The following is a 16,732-nucleotide window of genomic DNA, read 5'->3' as shown; positions in this document are numbered from 1 at the left end:
TGCACCTCAGTGTCACGCTTTCCAACAACAACTCTATAAAGAGCGATAATGAACAGATTACACATTCCATAAGAGTGGTGACTTCTATTTCACACCAAACGCTGGCATTTCAACATGAGATAAGGAAATCAAGTGGGATTGCAATTCTGATTCAAATAGAAGTGGAATTAATGTGTTTTAAAGTAGTTAACTTTGGGTGCTTCAGTGTTTCGTACAAGGAGATACAGGTATAACAGTAAAATACAGGAGCTGCAGTAATGAGGTGAAGTTCTGAAAACAGCTTCTGCACTTGTATGTGGAATAATTCCCGAAGTTCCCTGTACTCAGCTGGACACACTGGAGTATTGGACTCTAATTTAGTGCAGAAAGAAGTTGCCTTTAGTGCAGGGCAGAGAACATCCACCAGAATATGCCAGGTATGGAACCTCAGCTATGTGGGAAGATGTAGGAAACTGGGATTATTCTCCTGATGCTGAATAGGAGTTTTGTTCGAGGCATTCACAACAATAAAAGGATTTGTTAACGAATATGGATGAACTGTTTCCACTACCAGTGCAATTAATAGTTTAGAATCTGGATTTAAGGAAATGGGTCAGAAGCAGAGATAAGGAGAAAATACAGAAATACCAGGAATGCTTAATATGTCCGAGAGCACCCACAAAGAGAGAAACCTTTCAGGTTAAAGATCTTTTCAGGTCAAAGAAACAGTGGGTAACGTCAGATAGCACAGCTTCAGCTTATTGGGTACCACCACTCCTGTAAACCATCCAAGGACACCTTCTCGCACTGAATACAGTGTTGTACGGTTTCCTTTACAATGGCGAGATGAAGCGTGGACTAGATTAGTGTGCACAGTTAAAGCAGATGGGAATGGGAGGTGGGGAGGGTTAGAGTCATAGAGTAACTGAGATATACTGCATGGAAACAAGCCCTTCAATCCACCCAGTTGGCATTCTGGGCGAGTATCTGATCAAATTGAAAGTACATCTGCTTCTGTAGCTTCCTCTAGTTTTAGAATATTCTACCCTGAGAGCATTCACTTTATCTATACTTCTCTTGATGTTTTACACCTCAATAGGTTCACCCTTCAGCCTCCTATGCTCAAAGAAAAATGTCCCAGCCTATCCATTCTCTCCCTATTACCAGCAAGTCCAGGTAACATCCTGGTGATTCTTTTCTGCACCCTTTCTAGCATAATGACACGCTTCCTATAGCTTGACGACCATAACTGAATCCATATCACCAAGTCACTATTAATCCCGTGCAGTTTACCAGGGAGTACAGATACCATGGAGTGTACCTGGACAGTAAACTGGACTGATCCAGGAAAGCGGAGGCCCTGTACAAGAAGGATAGAGATGGCTGTACTTTTTTTAGAAGGGTCCGCTCCTTCAACATCTGCAGTAAAATGCTGCAGATGTTCTACCAATCGATGATAGCCAGTGCCATCTTCGCTGTTGTGAGCTGGGGCAGCAGGGCGAAGGCCGCAGACGGCAATAGGATTAACAAACTCATCAAGAAGGCTGACTCCGTCCTGGGGGTGGAGTTGGGTTTATGGGAGGTGGTCTTGAAGGGGAGGATGCTTCTCAAACTGCGTAGCATCTTGGACAATACAGCTCACATCCCCCCCCCCCCCCCCCCCCCCCCCCTTTGACACATTGGTCCTGAGGAGCACTTTCAGCAACAGACTGGTTCCACCAAGATGCAGTACAGAATGACACAGGAGATCCTTCTTCCCTATGGCTATCAAACTGTACAACTCCTCCCCCTTCTGTCGTAGGGTAGGCTGACTCCCCCCCCCCCCCCCCCCCCCAATCTTTGCACATCCCCAATCCATTCCCCTCGTCACTTTAATTTCATGTTTCATGTATTTTGTGTTTTTATGACTGTTGGCAGCTCAATTTCCCTCCTGGGATAAAGAAAGTTCTATCGTATCGTAATATATCTTAATCTTCTGGATGCATCCATCATGGGGGACTTCATCAAATGCCTTACTGAAATCCATGTAGATCCATGTACATAAGCAGCTGAGATGTAAATGTAGTTGGGTTGGTTAGAATATTGCAGACTATACCAGAATTGATGGAGTGTGAGGTGTTGCTCTTTGAAAGGTCGATGGTAAGGGGAAAATATATAATTAATGGCAAGATCCTTAACAGAGGGATCTTGAGGCTCGCGTCCATAGCTCCCTAAAAGTGGCAACACAAGTAGGGTGGTAAAGAAGTCGTATAGTCAATCAGGGCTTTGACAAAAAGAATCAAGAAGTCATTTTCCAGTTTTACAGAGTTTTAGTTGGGCCACATTTGGAGTATTATGTACAGTTCTGGTCATCCCATCACAGGAAGGACATTGTCATTTAAATCATTAATGTAGATAACAAACAGAGGACCCAGCACAAGTAAGTCCTGCGGAACTCCATTGGTCTGAGGCCTCCGTCAGAAAGGTAACTCCTTCCTCCAAGCCAATTTTGAATCCAATTAGCTAGCTCACCTGGGATTGCATGCGTTCTAACCTTCCAGTCCAGCCTATCTTACAAGGCCATGCTCAAATCCAAATAGCCCTCATCAATCCTCCGATGTTCTCTTAAAAATCTCTATCAGATATGTGACATGATTTCCCATGCACAAAGCCTTGCTGGCTATTCCTAATCTGTCAATGCCTATCGGAATGGTAGTAAATACTGTACTTCAAAGTCCACTATAATAACTTTTTCGCCACTGACGTAAGTTGTTCCCTGGCTCATCTTTGCTCCCCTTCTTAAATAATGGCACAACATAAACTAACCTCCAGTCTTCCGTAACTTTGCCTGTGGATAGAGATGATGCAAATATCTCTGCAAGGGTTCTGCAATTTCTTCCCTTTCTTACCACAAGGTCCAAGGATGCACTTGGTCAGGCCCTGAGGATTTATCCATTTTAATGTGCTTTAAAATCACCAATACCTACTCTTTGGTCATTCATATATGATCATTCCGGAGGAGGCCTGTCCTGCAGCTGTTTTTTCACTTCTTTTTTATTATTTTTAGTACGTTAAAAGTGTGTAGTCAGGGGGTCTAATCTTTTTATGTGTGGGGGGGGAAGGGGGAAATTGCTTTTCAAGTCCCTACCTGGTCGGAGGGGTTGCCTTCCTCCGAGCAGCGTCATCGACCTGTCCTCGCGGCCTACCAGCGGGTCCTGGAGCGACGTTTCCCTGAGGGGACCTGGCCAGAACCTCGGCTTTGGCGGCGCAGCGCTGGAGCGCTGTCGCGGAGCGGGCGATGCCTTTCTTGGGTCGCCGCGCTGGAACTCCAGTATGCTGGGACCGCCGATGAAAACATTGTGGAGCCGCGGTTCTGTGGAGCGGCCAGCTGTGGCGCTGAACTTTACATCCCGGAGCCTGGGATCTCTCGCCGAGATCGCCAGTGTGTGGAGCTCCGTCCGGCGCGGTCTGTTGGCTTGGAAGCCGTGGTCTCCGGTGGGAAGGCGGCCGTTTCTGGCACCCCAAGCTGCTGGGGGTTCTCCCCGACGCCGGAGCACCATCACCCGGCGAGAACATCGGGCGCCGTGGCGGCGACTGTGGAGGCCTCAATAGGCCCGACTCTGGGTGGACAAGAGGATGGGGACTGGACTTTGTGCCTTCCCCCACAGTGGTTCCCACTGTGGGGGGATGTTTTTGTGTTTCGGTGTTGAACTTCTTGAATGCTATGTTGTATTTTTATTAGTGTGCTGCAAGGACATCTGAATTTCCCCTGAATAAGGGGATTAATGAAGTAAAATCAAATCTAATCTAATCTAATCTAAGACATTGTGTCTCATGCCGCAGTTACTTAGTTTCATGATCTTCTCAGTAAAAATGGATGAGAAATATTCATTTAATAACCAATGCACGAGATGGGGGAGGTATTAAATGAATATTTCTTATCCATTTTTACTTTTGCCTTTTGCTATAAGAGAGAATACAGTGAAGTTGCACCAGATTGCCTTCTGAGATGGTGGGACAATCAGATAAGAAGAGATTTGCTCAATCACCCTTGTCACCACTATAGTTTGGAAGAATGAAAGGAGATCTTGTTGAAACGTACAGAATTTTGATGGGCTTCAACTGTCTGGATACAGGGAGATGATTTCTATTGACCAGGGTGTAGAAGATCACAAACTCGGGGTAGGGGCGAAGAAAAAGTGTCCTGATTCAGAGGGTGATGAGTTTGTGGAATTCTTAAGCATAGAAGTTGTGGAAGTCATATTGATAATTTAGGTGTCAAATCATCCTCTACGATAATTCTCAACACAGGTGCCCTGCAAAGATGTGGTCTCAGCCTCCGACTGTACTCCTTATACACTCACAACCCTGCAGCCAAATACCAGTCCAACTTAATCTACGTTTGCAAACAACAACATAACATCAAATAATGATGAGATGGAGTACAGAAAAGAAATTGAGAACCTTGTACCTTAGTGCTAAGACAACAACCTCTCCCTGAATGTCAGCAAGAAAAAGGAGATTGTGATTGATTTCAGGAAGCAACGCAGTACACACACCCCAGTCTACATTGATGGTACTGATGTAGAGATGGTCGAAAGCTTCAAGTTCTGGGAATAAATATCATCAGCAATTTGTTCTAGACCAGCCACATCAAAGCCATGGCAAAGAAAGCAAACCAATGCCTCTACTTCCTTAGAAGGCCGAGAAAGCTCAGCATTCAAAAATCCTAACCAACTTCTACAGATGTGCAGTAGAGAAAGCATTTAATCGGGATGCATCACAGCCTGGTTTGGGAACAGCTCCATCTAAGTGCAAGACATTGCAGAGTTGTGGGTATAGCCCAAACCAGCCTCCCTTTCATTGACTCCATCAACACCTCACACTGCCTTAGCAAGGCTGCCAACATAATCCCTCTTCTCCCCATGCTATCAGGCAAGAGATACAAATGTTTGAAAATACATACCTCCAGATTCAGGAATAACCCTCTCATCAACTAGAGTGCAGTCCTGACCTCCCATCTACCTCATTGGAGACATTTGAATTATACAGTGCCCTACATAATGTTTGGGACAAAGACCAATCATTTATTTATTTGCCTCTGTACTCCACAATTTGAGATTTGTAATAGTAAAAATCACATGTGGTTAAAGTGTACATTGTCAGATTTTATTAAAGTATATTTTAATTACAAATTACAGCTGTCTTTAGACATAGTCCCCCCATTTCAGGGCACCATAATGTTTGGGACACATGGTTGCACAGGTGTTTGTAATTGCTCAGGTCTGTTTATTTGCCTCCTTAATGCAGGTATAAGAGAGCTCTCAGCACCTAGTCTTTCCTCCAGTCTTTTTTATCACCTTTGGAAACTTTTATTGCTGTTTATCAACATGAGGACCAAAGTTGTGCCAATGAAAGTCAAAGAAGCCATTATGAGACTGAGAAACAAGAATAAACCTGTTAGAGACATCAGCCAAACCATAAGGCTTACCAAAATCAACTGTTTGGAACATCATTAAGAAGAAAAAGAGCACTGGTGAGCTTACTAATTGCAAAGGGACTGGCAGGCAAAGGAAGACTTCCACAGCTGATGAAATAAATTTATCCCCCACCCTTGCCACTCATGTGGCCCACTGGCGTGGAATCCCTTCCCTTATTTTGAGGGGCGTTTCTACCACACCCTGCCCCCCATGTCCAGCAGCGGAAGGACCCTAGACTGTGGTCCTCCCCCACTGAGCCTTGGCGTTGGCTGCACCATGCTTCAGTGCGTCCCTCAGCCCGTACTCCTGCAGTCTGCAGCAGGCCAGTCGGCAACATTCCCCAATGGACATGGACGCTGGGAGGTCAACAATGCTTGGGCAGACCAAAGAGCATCTTTCACCGAGTTGATGACCATCTAGCAGCATTCGATGTCACTCTGAATGCGTCCCTGGGAACAGTCCGTAAATCACATGTTCGGAATAAATCATGACAGTTGTACAAGACTTTGTTGAGGCCACATTTGGAGTATTGCATTCAGTTTTGGTCATCCTATTATAGGAAACTAGACTAAGTGGAACGGGTCCCATGTTCACACGGGCGGGCTGGTCCCCCGACGCAATATTCCACCTCTCCACCAATTCCAATATTGGTGGCCAGTGGGGGGGGCTTTCTGGAGCGCTGGTATGGGTTCTTGGGGTGGCAGCTCAGTCCCTCAAGCATGATATGCTGGCAGCTCACTCACTCAACAGGAAGTAAGTGCATTTTCAGTAGTGCCTTTTAACTTCAAGCCAAAGCACCCAAACAACCATTTGCAGGCAGTGCCTTTTTACTTCAAACAAACCATATTTTCATTTTCAAACCACATTAAGGGGACTCACAGTTGAGTAGTCATGTGTTCAGTGTTATTCAGAGCTCAGAGATACGTGACCCTTTGGCTTCATCCATCTTGCAGACACTGAGTGAGGCACACCACTTCCTGGTTTTATAGTCCCTCCCCCTCCCTCCAGCAGGGGCAGCAGAGAGAATGGTGAATTTTTTAAAAACATTAATATCTCTCTGATTTCATCCATGTGAAAAATCCTCCAGTCCAGGAAGGCGGAGGGGGGCTCTGAGCGAGGTGGCCAAAAATGACGGCCATAGGTGGCGGCGTTCTCTCGGAAATCGCAGCACAGTGGGCCAAAAGTGGTCAAGATCAGACTTTTAGTGATATAGATATAGATATGTCATTAAGCTAGAATGAGTGCAAAGCTTTACAAGGATGTTGCCAGGACCCGATAGACTGAGCTACAGTATAGGGAGAGGTTTAGCAGGCTAACACTTTGTTCCTTCAGCACAGCATGCTGAAGGGTGATCTTATTGAGGTGTATAAAATCATGAGGGGAAAAAATAGGATGAGTGCACAAAGCCATTTACCCAGAGAAGGGGAATCAAGAACCAGACTACATAGTTTTAAGGTGAGAGGGGATAGACAATTTGGGCCAAAGAGCCTGTTTCCATGCTGTATGAATCTTTGCCTCCAGAGGGCACAGGTTGTCATGGACAAGTTGGGCCAAAGGGCCTATTTCCATTACTCTATGACAGTAGAGAACTTAGTTGAGAGAGGAAAGATTTAATGGGAACCCGAGGGGCAGTTTTTTTCACACAGCAGGTGGTGGGTATATGGAACGAGCTGCCAGAGGAAATGTTTGAGACAGACACAATAACAACATTTAAAAGATAACTGGACAAGAACATGGATAGGAAAGGTTTAGTAGAAAACGGATCTTGCGTACTTGGGGTATCTTGGTCGGCATGAACAAGTTGGGCCAGAGTTCCCATGCTGCATGACTCTACAACCAGGCAGTGGTGTGAGCAGTGGACTCCAGCAGCCAAACCCATCACTCTGGGCAGTGTAACGACTGCATCAGCAGCGGGATGGCTCGAGGTGAAGCAGACAGGAAAGGTCCTGAACCAAAATGGCGTTTGTCCATTTCCTTTCACAAATGCTGCCTGATCCGCTGAGTTCCGCCAGCAGTTTGATTGCCACTGGAAATTGCCTCTGGTTGTGTAAGTGAGTGATGGGATCTGAAGGGAATTGATGGGAAAATAAAATGGGATGAGTGTTTGTAAGTGCTTGATGATTGGTGCAGATACGATGCGCAAATGGTGTGTTTCTGTGCTGTATGTCTCTATGATTTGAAGTCTCACCAAACTTACAGTTGAAAATACTTTTCCCCTTTGCCAGTCATTCTCATTACAGTGCCGAGACCCCTTTGTTTAAAATCCCAACAAACAAGGCACTTAAATCTCTCAACATTAGCAGACACCCAAGCTTCCAGTACATTTTGCAGAACATTTTAATAGGGGAGGGCACAGCTGCTAAAACAGCTAAAGGGGAGCAAATAGTTAAGACCAACATTATGTCTGCAGATACACCATTCAGCTTCCAATGGATGATGAGTGGGTTTCAGTGTGCAGGCGCTGAGCTGGAGTGGCTGTGCCTGTGAAACAGCCTCAGTTACACATGTATGAATAGACTTCTCTGTGGAACTGGATGGGCTGTCAGTTTGCAATCATAATGAGAACGAGATGCTTGCTGCACTAATGGAAACTCTGCTTTGTTAATATAATAATATTTATATAGAGAATTAATTAAAGTCACTTTTTATCTAGCAGACTGTCATATTGAAGATCTTGTTCAAACGCAAGGGATGAGTTCAGTGTGAAAAGCATCTCGTTATCTCCCAACCTTGGTGCAGGGCAGTCTGGCAAACCTATTAACTCCTTGATTTTATCTCACTAAATGGGTCAAGTTTCTCATTTAACTTTGATTTGTCACCGTATTCAAAATGGTGATGAATTGCTTTCTGTTCATAATGAGTAGAAGTTCCTCTGCAGTCTGCCACAGTCTGTTAAATTACACTGCACATTCTCCAATTCTGCTACAGGTCTGCCACAAGCAGCTGGGCAGGAAGAAGGTTTCTCTACCAGCTCGAACCAATGCCCTTCACAACCAAGAAGGTATTTTTCCAGAGTGCATTCTTGGAAATATTTCCCTGTTTTCTGAGTCTAAATCCTGGAATGCCATTCCCAGCAGCATTTAAGAACATCTTTACTACAGGACTGCTGTGGTTAAAGAGGCATCACACCACCATCTTCTGAGGGGCAATTAGTAATGGACATCAACTGGTAACCTTACCAGAAACACCCACATCCCAAAAGAATGAATTTTAAAAAGTCACAGGCATAAGTTAAGAAGCAAGTGCAAGCTCCATGCAGGTCAACATGTTGACAGAGAGTGCACCAGATGTTGCTGGGCCTGGTCCATAGTTGCATCCACTTGGAATGGGGACAGACTTTGCTGTCACAGATTATAACTATCTTTGATGACAAAACAGAAGTACATGATTAAACAATTAATAATAAATAATAATTAAAATTAATGTTAATAAAAATATTTTAAGCTTATTAAAGTAATACAAAAATAATTTTAAACCATTCACATATACATCCCTTTCCTTCAAATTCTTCATCCTAAATCCCCAAAAACCCATCCAGACTGAGACCCAGATGTGTGTGGGTTAAGCCATTGCCCCGCACTCACTGCCCAGAGAGTATAGCATTGAGCTGCCTCATGATGGCTGTGGTCACAGAGTTGTACACCATAGAAACATGCCCTATGTGCCTATGCTGAGCATCATCCCTATCTATGGCAAAACACGAAGAGCTGGAGTAACTCAACCGGTCAGGCAGCATCTGTGGAGGGAATGGGCAGGTAACATTTAGGGTGGGACCCTTCTTCAGATTTAAGAAGGGTCCTGAACTGAAATGTTCTCTGTCCATTCCTCCACAGGTGCTTCTTAATTCATTGAGTTCCTCCAGCACTTTACGTTTTGTATCAGTATCCCTATCTATACCATTCCTGCTTACCTCCATTAATCCCATATCCCTCCATTCCCTGTTTATTTAAGATGCCCTTTAAATGTTGTTACTGGTCCTCCTTCCACCACCTCCTCTGGCAGCTCATTCTAGATACCAACTATTGTGTGCATGAATTGTTTACCTCCCAGATCCTCTTTAAACCACCCACTTCGCAGCTTAAACCTATAACCTCTAAATTTTGGTATTCCTACCATGGTAAACAGATTCTGGCTATCTTCCCTAATTATGCCTCTCATAATTGAATATATCTCAGTCATGTCACCTCTCAGCCTCCTTCACTCCAGGGAAAATAGACCCGGCCTATTCAGTCTCTCTTTATAGTGTTAGCTGTCTTCACGTTCTCTAGCTTAATATTCCAAATGCGGCCTGACCAATATTTTATACAATCATATCATGATGTCCCAACTCTTGTAGTCAATGCACTGACCGATGAAGGCAAGCATGCAATAAGCCTTCTTCACCATTCTGTCTACCTGTGTCACCACTTGGCCATTGGAGAAAAGAAATAAATGAACTGAGATACAGAAAATAGCAGGTGCTGGAAATCTGTAACAAAATACACTGCTGAAAACACTCAGTAAGTCAAGCAGGATCCATGGAGGGAGAAAGACAGAATTAACGTTTTTGGTGGATAATCTTGCATCAGAACTGACCTTTTCTTTACACAGAGGAATGGCTGATGATCTGAGATTGAATACAAGATTGAGTCCTGAGGGATGAAGTGTTGTTCCTCAGAGTTAGCATTTGTTTCAGTGCAAAATCATTTCAGTTTGCTCAATTGCCAGAAATGTCAGTCACTGTCATTATCACTTATTTCTTATCATGGACATTTAATGTACTGAATTTACACACCACCACAAATGTCGGCGACTGTGGTGGCACTTTAAACCCACGCCTCCAAAATTACCGATTATGGAGGCTCGATTACTAGCTCAGGAATATAATTTTCGCACGTATGGATGTATGTTGCCATCTCAGGTGTAATCACATCCTTCCTACGGTATGGAAACTAGAACTGTATACAGTACTCCAGCTGTGGTCATTAATGTCTAACACAAAGCACCAGGGTCCCATCACTGACCCTTGTAGTACACTGCTGGTCACAAACCGCTGGTCAGAAAACCTGCCCTGCATCACCATCTGCCAATTTTGGATACAATTTGCCAATTTGCCTTAGATTCCATATGCTCTAACCTTGTGGTGTGACCTTGTCAACAGCTGTACAGCAGACCACATCAACCACACTACCCTCACTGGTACATTTTGTTACCTCTATGTGTATCCACGGGTGCGAATATCCACTAGCATTGTATCCACTGGTCTGGTATTCACTGCTGTTGCATCCACCAATGTATGTGTCTACCAGTGTGTGTATCCACTGGTGTGAGTATCCATTGGTGTGTGCCCCACCAATACGTGTATCTACTGGTGTGTGTGTGTATCCACGGGTGTGTTTGACTGCCAGTGTGTGTATCCACAGGTGTATGTATGTCTACCAGTCTGTGTATACACTGCTGTGTGTATCCACCAGTGTGTGTATACACCAGTATGTGTATCCACTGCTGTGTGTATCCACCAGTGTGTCTACCACAGTATATAATAATAATAATAATAAATTTTATTTTTATAGCGCTTTTCTAAGACTCAAAGTCGCTTTACAATAGTAACAGACAATAGCAAACGGAGAAGCGGCGAACAAACAGCGCCAGCGTCCTCTCCGTGCAGCACATAAAGAAAGAATACAGACATAACAATAATAGACATTTAATCGGAATAACATATAATCGGAATATAACAAATAATAAAGACATCACAGAGACACAAATTAAAAACAGAATTCAATCCAAAAACAGAAAATCAAAAACACAGTGTGAAGAGAGAGCAGCGGCAACCAATTCGTGCCAGCGTCCACTCTCCCTTCACGGCAGCCATCTTGGACACAGACCTACAAGACTACAGTTAGACAAAAAAAATCATCCCCCCACAGTGGATAGCACTATGGGGGAAGGCACAATGTCCAGTCCCCACCCCATGTTCACCCCAAAGTCAGGCCTATTGAGGCCACCGCAATTGCCTCTACGGAGGCCCGATGTCCCTGGCCGTTCTCACCGGGTGGTCTTGCCCCGGCGTCGGGAGAGTCCTTTCGGCGGCTGGGCCACTTGGAACGGCCGCTTTCTGGTTGGAGCCCGCAGCTGCCGAAGCCGACAAGGCCGCGCCGGTTTGGAGCTCCCAGGCTCCAGATGACAAAGTCGGCGCCGCCCGCTCCGCAGCCCGCAGCCCGGAGTTGTTGCTCTCGGCGGTCCAGCTCGCCAGAGCTCCAGCGCGTCGCTCCAGCGCGGCGACCCAGGCAAGGCATCGCCCGCTCCGCTCCGCTCCAGCGCTCCAATGCTGTGCCGCCGCCGAGGCCGAGGTGCTGGGCGGTTCCCGCCAGGAAACGGCGCTCCAAGCCCGCAGGTAGGCCACGAGGACGGATCGACGGGCAGCCCGGAGAAGAAGCTGCCACACCGACCAGGTAGGGACCTAGAAATTAGGTTTACACCTACCCCCCACATTAAAAAGACCATATCCCCTACAAACAAACAAAACTATATGTAGTCAGCAGTGTGAACATGTCCAATGGAGTGAGTGTTTAATATTGTAATGCTGTATAAATGTCACAACTTCTCCTGGACTGCTGCTGGTCATAGCCTCCCAATCCTTCTCTTTGCTTTCTGTCATTTGACTTCTACCTGATGCTGAAAATTCGTTCCGACGGCCGTTCTCTGAATGTTTTTTTTAAAACCGCGGGACAATTTCAGCGCTGGAGTAAAATAAAAAGCAACTTCTAATGCCATCAACGCAGGCAACGGAATGGATCTCACGTACTGGACAAACATAAGGTAAGTCGTTTATTTTACATATAAACTTGCTTCTTAGGATTACTTTAATCAAAATTTCACGTTGCGAAAATGTGATTTGGGCCCCATACGAACCGGTTTTTCCTGCCGATATGGGGTTTAAATTCACCGCAAACCGCAACATTCCAATCGATAGCGTTCCACAAAAACCCACTCGCAAGATGATTAAAATGGCCATTAATTTACGGGAATTAAACACTAAATTCCTTCCATTTGGCCTATAAATTCATGACAATGAGATTTTAAAATCATGTTATATTGTGAATTCTTGTGTGAATGTTATTTGGACACTTAGGCTATTTAAAAATGTTAACCTTTTCTTAAGAAATGGATAGATGTTTAGATCTAGTAATTGAATTTTGTAATTAGCTACAATTAGATAACTAACTAATTATATGCTTTAATTTCAGATCATCCAAGTAACATTGTTTCATATTTGTTTCAGAATGCTTCAATCTATAATAACTGAAAATTTCTTTCAGTTCTCTTAATTTTTAAGAAAGTTATGGGCTTTTGACTGTTCTCGATCACAGCTTTTGTGTTAAGTCAATGGAAAAGCAATAGGGAACAAGATGCTAATTTCAGAGTATGAAAATGGCCATAACTTTTTTAATACTGAAGATGTGAAAGTGAATTAGGTGTCAAATTAAACTTCTTTTTATGCTTTATCTGATGGGATAAATTGCAGATTTGATTTTTTAAATCTCAAAATATTGTGACATTGCTACATTATACTGTCCTCCACTTTCTGTCCCTCTCTCCTGCTCTCTTTCTTTCTCTCTCGCGTTTTCTCTCTGTCCCTATCTCTCTCTCTCTTTCTTTCTTACTTACTCTCTTTCATTCTCTATCTCTCTCCCCCTCGCTCATTGACAGAGTAAGGAAGACGCATTACAGGTGCCGTGCCCGTGTGCTCTGTGTCCACGGGTGAGGCTCTGCTTGTGTGAAACACTGCACCTGACTGCCACCTGCTGGCCTTTCAGTGATGTGCAGGCTGGACGGACTTTGCAGGTGAATTAAATTTGTCCGGTGTTTTGGGGTCCCCAAATACGACCTCCCTTCACTCACTGTTAGGACTCAAACTGTCCAGAGCCGTCCTCTCAACACTGACGTTTGCGTGCAAATGAAGAACATGTGGCATTCATTTCTACTGGGCGTGAAAGACTAAGCTAATACTGCCATCTCCTGTGGCTTTCAGGACATCACAAGCCAGCCTGTTCCCCGACTGCAGGGACAAGAACAAGGCAGCCTTCGAATCAGAGGCAGCCTTACGCAGGGGAATGGGATGTTGACATCGTATATTGCATATTCTGAACGACATCTTGATCTGGCAGCTTTTGTACATGGAGCTTGTGTAAAGACAGAGACAGTAGACTCGGGTGGACAGAGGCTCACTGCCCCATATGGACTGTGACCCACTGCCCCAGGTAGGCAAAGACCCACTGTCCCAGATATACCGTGACTCACTAGGCAGCACGATGGCTCAGCGGTAGAGTTGCTGCCTTACAGCGCCAGAATCCCGGGTACGATCCTGACTATGGATCTACGGAGTTTATTATGACTGCGGTGGGTTTTCTCCAGGTGCTCCGGTTTCCTCCCCCACTCCAAATGTACAGGTTTGTTGTTTAATAAGCTTCTGTAAAATGTCGTGTATGGGGTAAGTGTAGTGTGGGATTGTGGTAGGGTAGTGTATGGCCTGTTTTGTCTTTGTATCTCTAAAGTATAAAGTCACTGCCTCAGGTAGACTTCCGATAGTTGCGTTTAAGAGCCTTTTAGATAGACAAGTGGATATGAGCAAGCAGATGACTTTAAGACAAGCAGATCATTTTCATTTCCTCACTTATTTAGCTGTAATCACATCCCTACCAAAGTCCCCAATCCTTGTACTGCCCATCTACATTGTGGGCAAGTTACATGAATGAATTACTCACTGACCCGCATGTCTATGGAACTGGAGCATTTGGAGGAAACACTTGCAGTCACAGGGAGAACATGCTAATTACACAGAGTCAGCACCAGAGGGAGGGATTGTATCCGGGTCGCTGGAGCTATGAGGCAGCAGCACCACCCACTGCAGCATCTGAGCTACCTTAATCAATGACTTAGATGGAGGGATTATGGACTGTAGCCTAATTTGTAGAGTGGTGAATCTCTGGAATTCTCTGCCACAGAAGGTAGTTGAGGTCAGTTCATTGGCTATATTTAAGAGGGAGTTAGATGTGGCCCTTGTGGCTAAAGGTATCAGGGGGTATGGAGAGAAGGCAGGTACTGGATACTGAGTTGGATGATCAGCCATGATCATATTGAATGGCAGTGCAGGCTCGAAGGGCCGAATGGCCTACTCCTGCACCTATTTTCTATGTTTCTATGATATGAAGAAATGTTAATGTTAATGGTATACCCGGTCGTGTTCTAAAAACCTGTGCGGACCAACTGGCGGGAGTTTTTACGGACATTTTCAACCTCTCACTTCTGAGGTCTGAGGTCCCCACCTGCTTTAAAAGGGCATCAATTATACCGGTGCCCAAGAAGAGTAAGGTGACATGCCTCAATGACTATCGACCAGTGGCACTAACGCCGGTGGTGATGAAGTGCTTTGAGAGGTTGATCATGGAGCAAATCAACTCCTACATCGACAAAAACCTGGACCCACTGCAGTTCGCGTACCGCCACAACAGATCAACGGTGGATGCAATCTCGCTGGCCCTCCACTCCGCACTGGACCACTTGGACAACAAAAACTCATATGTCAGGCTGCTATTCATTGATTACAGCTCGGCATTTAACACAATCATCCCCTCCAAACTGGTTACCAAACTCGCAGAACTGGGTCTCTGCGCATCCCTCTGCAACTGGATCCTTGACTTCCTCGTCCACAGACCACAGTCTGTTCGTATTGGTGGAAATGTGTCAGCCTCAATAACAATCAGCACGGGAGCACCTTAAGGCTGCGTGCTCAGCCCCCTGCTGTACTCACTCTATACCCATGACTGTGTAGCGAACCACAGTGCGAACTCCATCATCAAGTTCGCTGACGACACCACTATTGTGGGGCGTATCACTGATGGGGATGAGTCAGAGTACAGAAGAGAGATCGAGCAACTGTCCATATGGTGCCAGCGCAATAACCTGGCCCTCAACACCAGCAAAACCAAGGAACTGATTGTGGACTTTGGAAGGAGTAGGAGGGGGACCCACAGCCCCATTTATATCAACGGGTCGATGGTTGAAAGGGTCAAGAGCTTCAAATTCCTGGGCGTGCACATCTCTGAAGATCTTTCCTGGTCCGAGAACACTAATGCAATCATCAAAAAAGCACATCAGCGCCTCTACTTCCTGAGAAGATTACGGAGAGTCGGATTGTCAAGGAAGACTCTCTCTAACTTCTACAGGTGCACAGTCGAGAGCATGCTGACCGGTTGCATCGTGGCTTGGTTCGGCAATTTGAGCGCCCTGGAAAGGAAAAGACTACAAAAAGTAGTAAACACTGCCCAGTCCATCATCGGCTCTGACCTTCCTTCCATCGAGGGGATTTATCGCAGTCGCTGCCTCAAAAAGGCTGGCAGTATCATCAAAGACCCACACCATCCTGGCCACACACTCATCTCCCTGCTACCTTCAGGTAGAAGGTACAGGAGCCTGAAGACTGCAACAACCAGGTTCAGGAATAGTTACTTCCCCTCAGCCATCAGGCTATTAAACCTGGCTCGGACAAAACTCTGATTATTACCAACCACTTTCTGTTATTTGCACTATCAGTTTATTTATTCATGTGTGTATATATTTATATCATGGTATATGGACACATTTATCTGTTTTGTAGTAAATGCCCACTATTTTCTGTGTGCTTAAGCAAAGCAAGAATTTCATTGTCCTATACAGGGACACATGACAATAAACTCACTTGAACTTGAACTAATGCCCTGGGATTACAAAATGGTCAGGCACCACAGTGCATGAAGCACAAAACATTATCATGTCAGTACAGCAAGTAATTCAGAAGTTTTTATTGCAAGAGATCTGAAGTGTGAAAGACTGCTCGGATTCAAGGGTATTAGCTATAAGGATAAATTGGACAAACTTGGATTGTTTTCTCGGAGAGATGTATGGATAGGAAGGGGTTGTGTATGGTTCTGGTCAGCCATTAATTGGGTGTTGTTCTGGTCACTTCATTAATTTAGTGCAGTTCTGGTTGCCCCATTACAGAATAATTCTGCTCAGATTCAAGGATATTAGCCATGAGGATAATGTTGGACAAACTTGGATCATTTTCTCTGCAGTATTGAAGGCTGATGTGATACCCGATAGAATAATATACTATTATGAGAGGCATAGAGGTTAGACGGTAAGAACCTTTTATCCAGGATGAAAATATCAAAGACTTGAGGGTTTAAGGTCAGAGTAAGGTAGTTTAAAGGAAATGTGTGGGGCAAATGTTTTTCACAGAGAGTAGTAGATGCCAGGTATGTTAGTGGTAT

The sequence above is a fragment of the Amblyraja radiata genome, chromosome 18 (genome assembly GCF_010909765.2).
Source record: "Amblyraja radiata isolate CabotCenter1 chromosome 18, sAmbRad1.1.pri, whole genome shotgun sequence".
Taxonomy (NCBI): Eukaryota; Metazoa; Chordata; class Chondrichthyes; order Rajiformes; family Rajidae; genus Amblyraja; species Amblyraja radiata.
Note: the sequence above shows the minus strand (reverse complement) of the source record.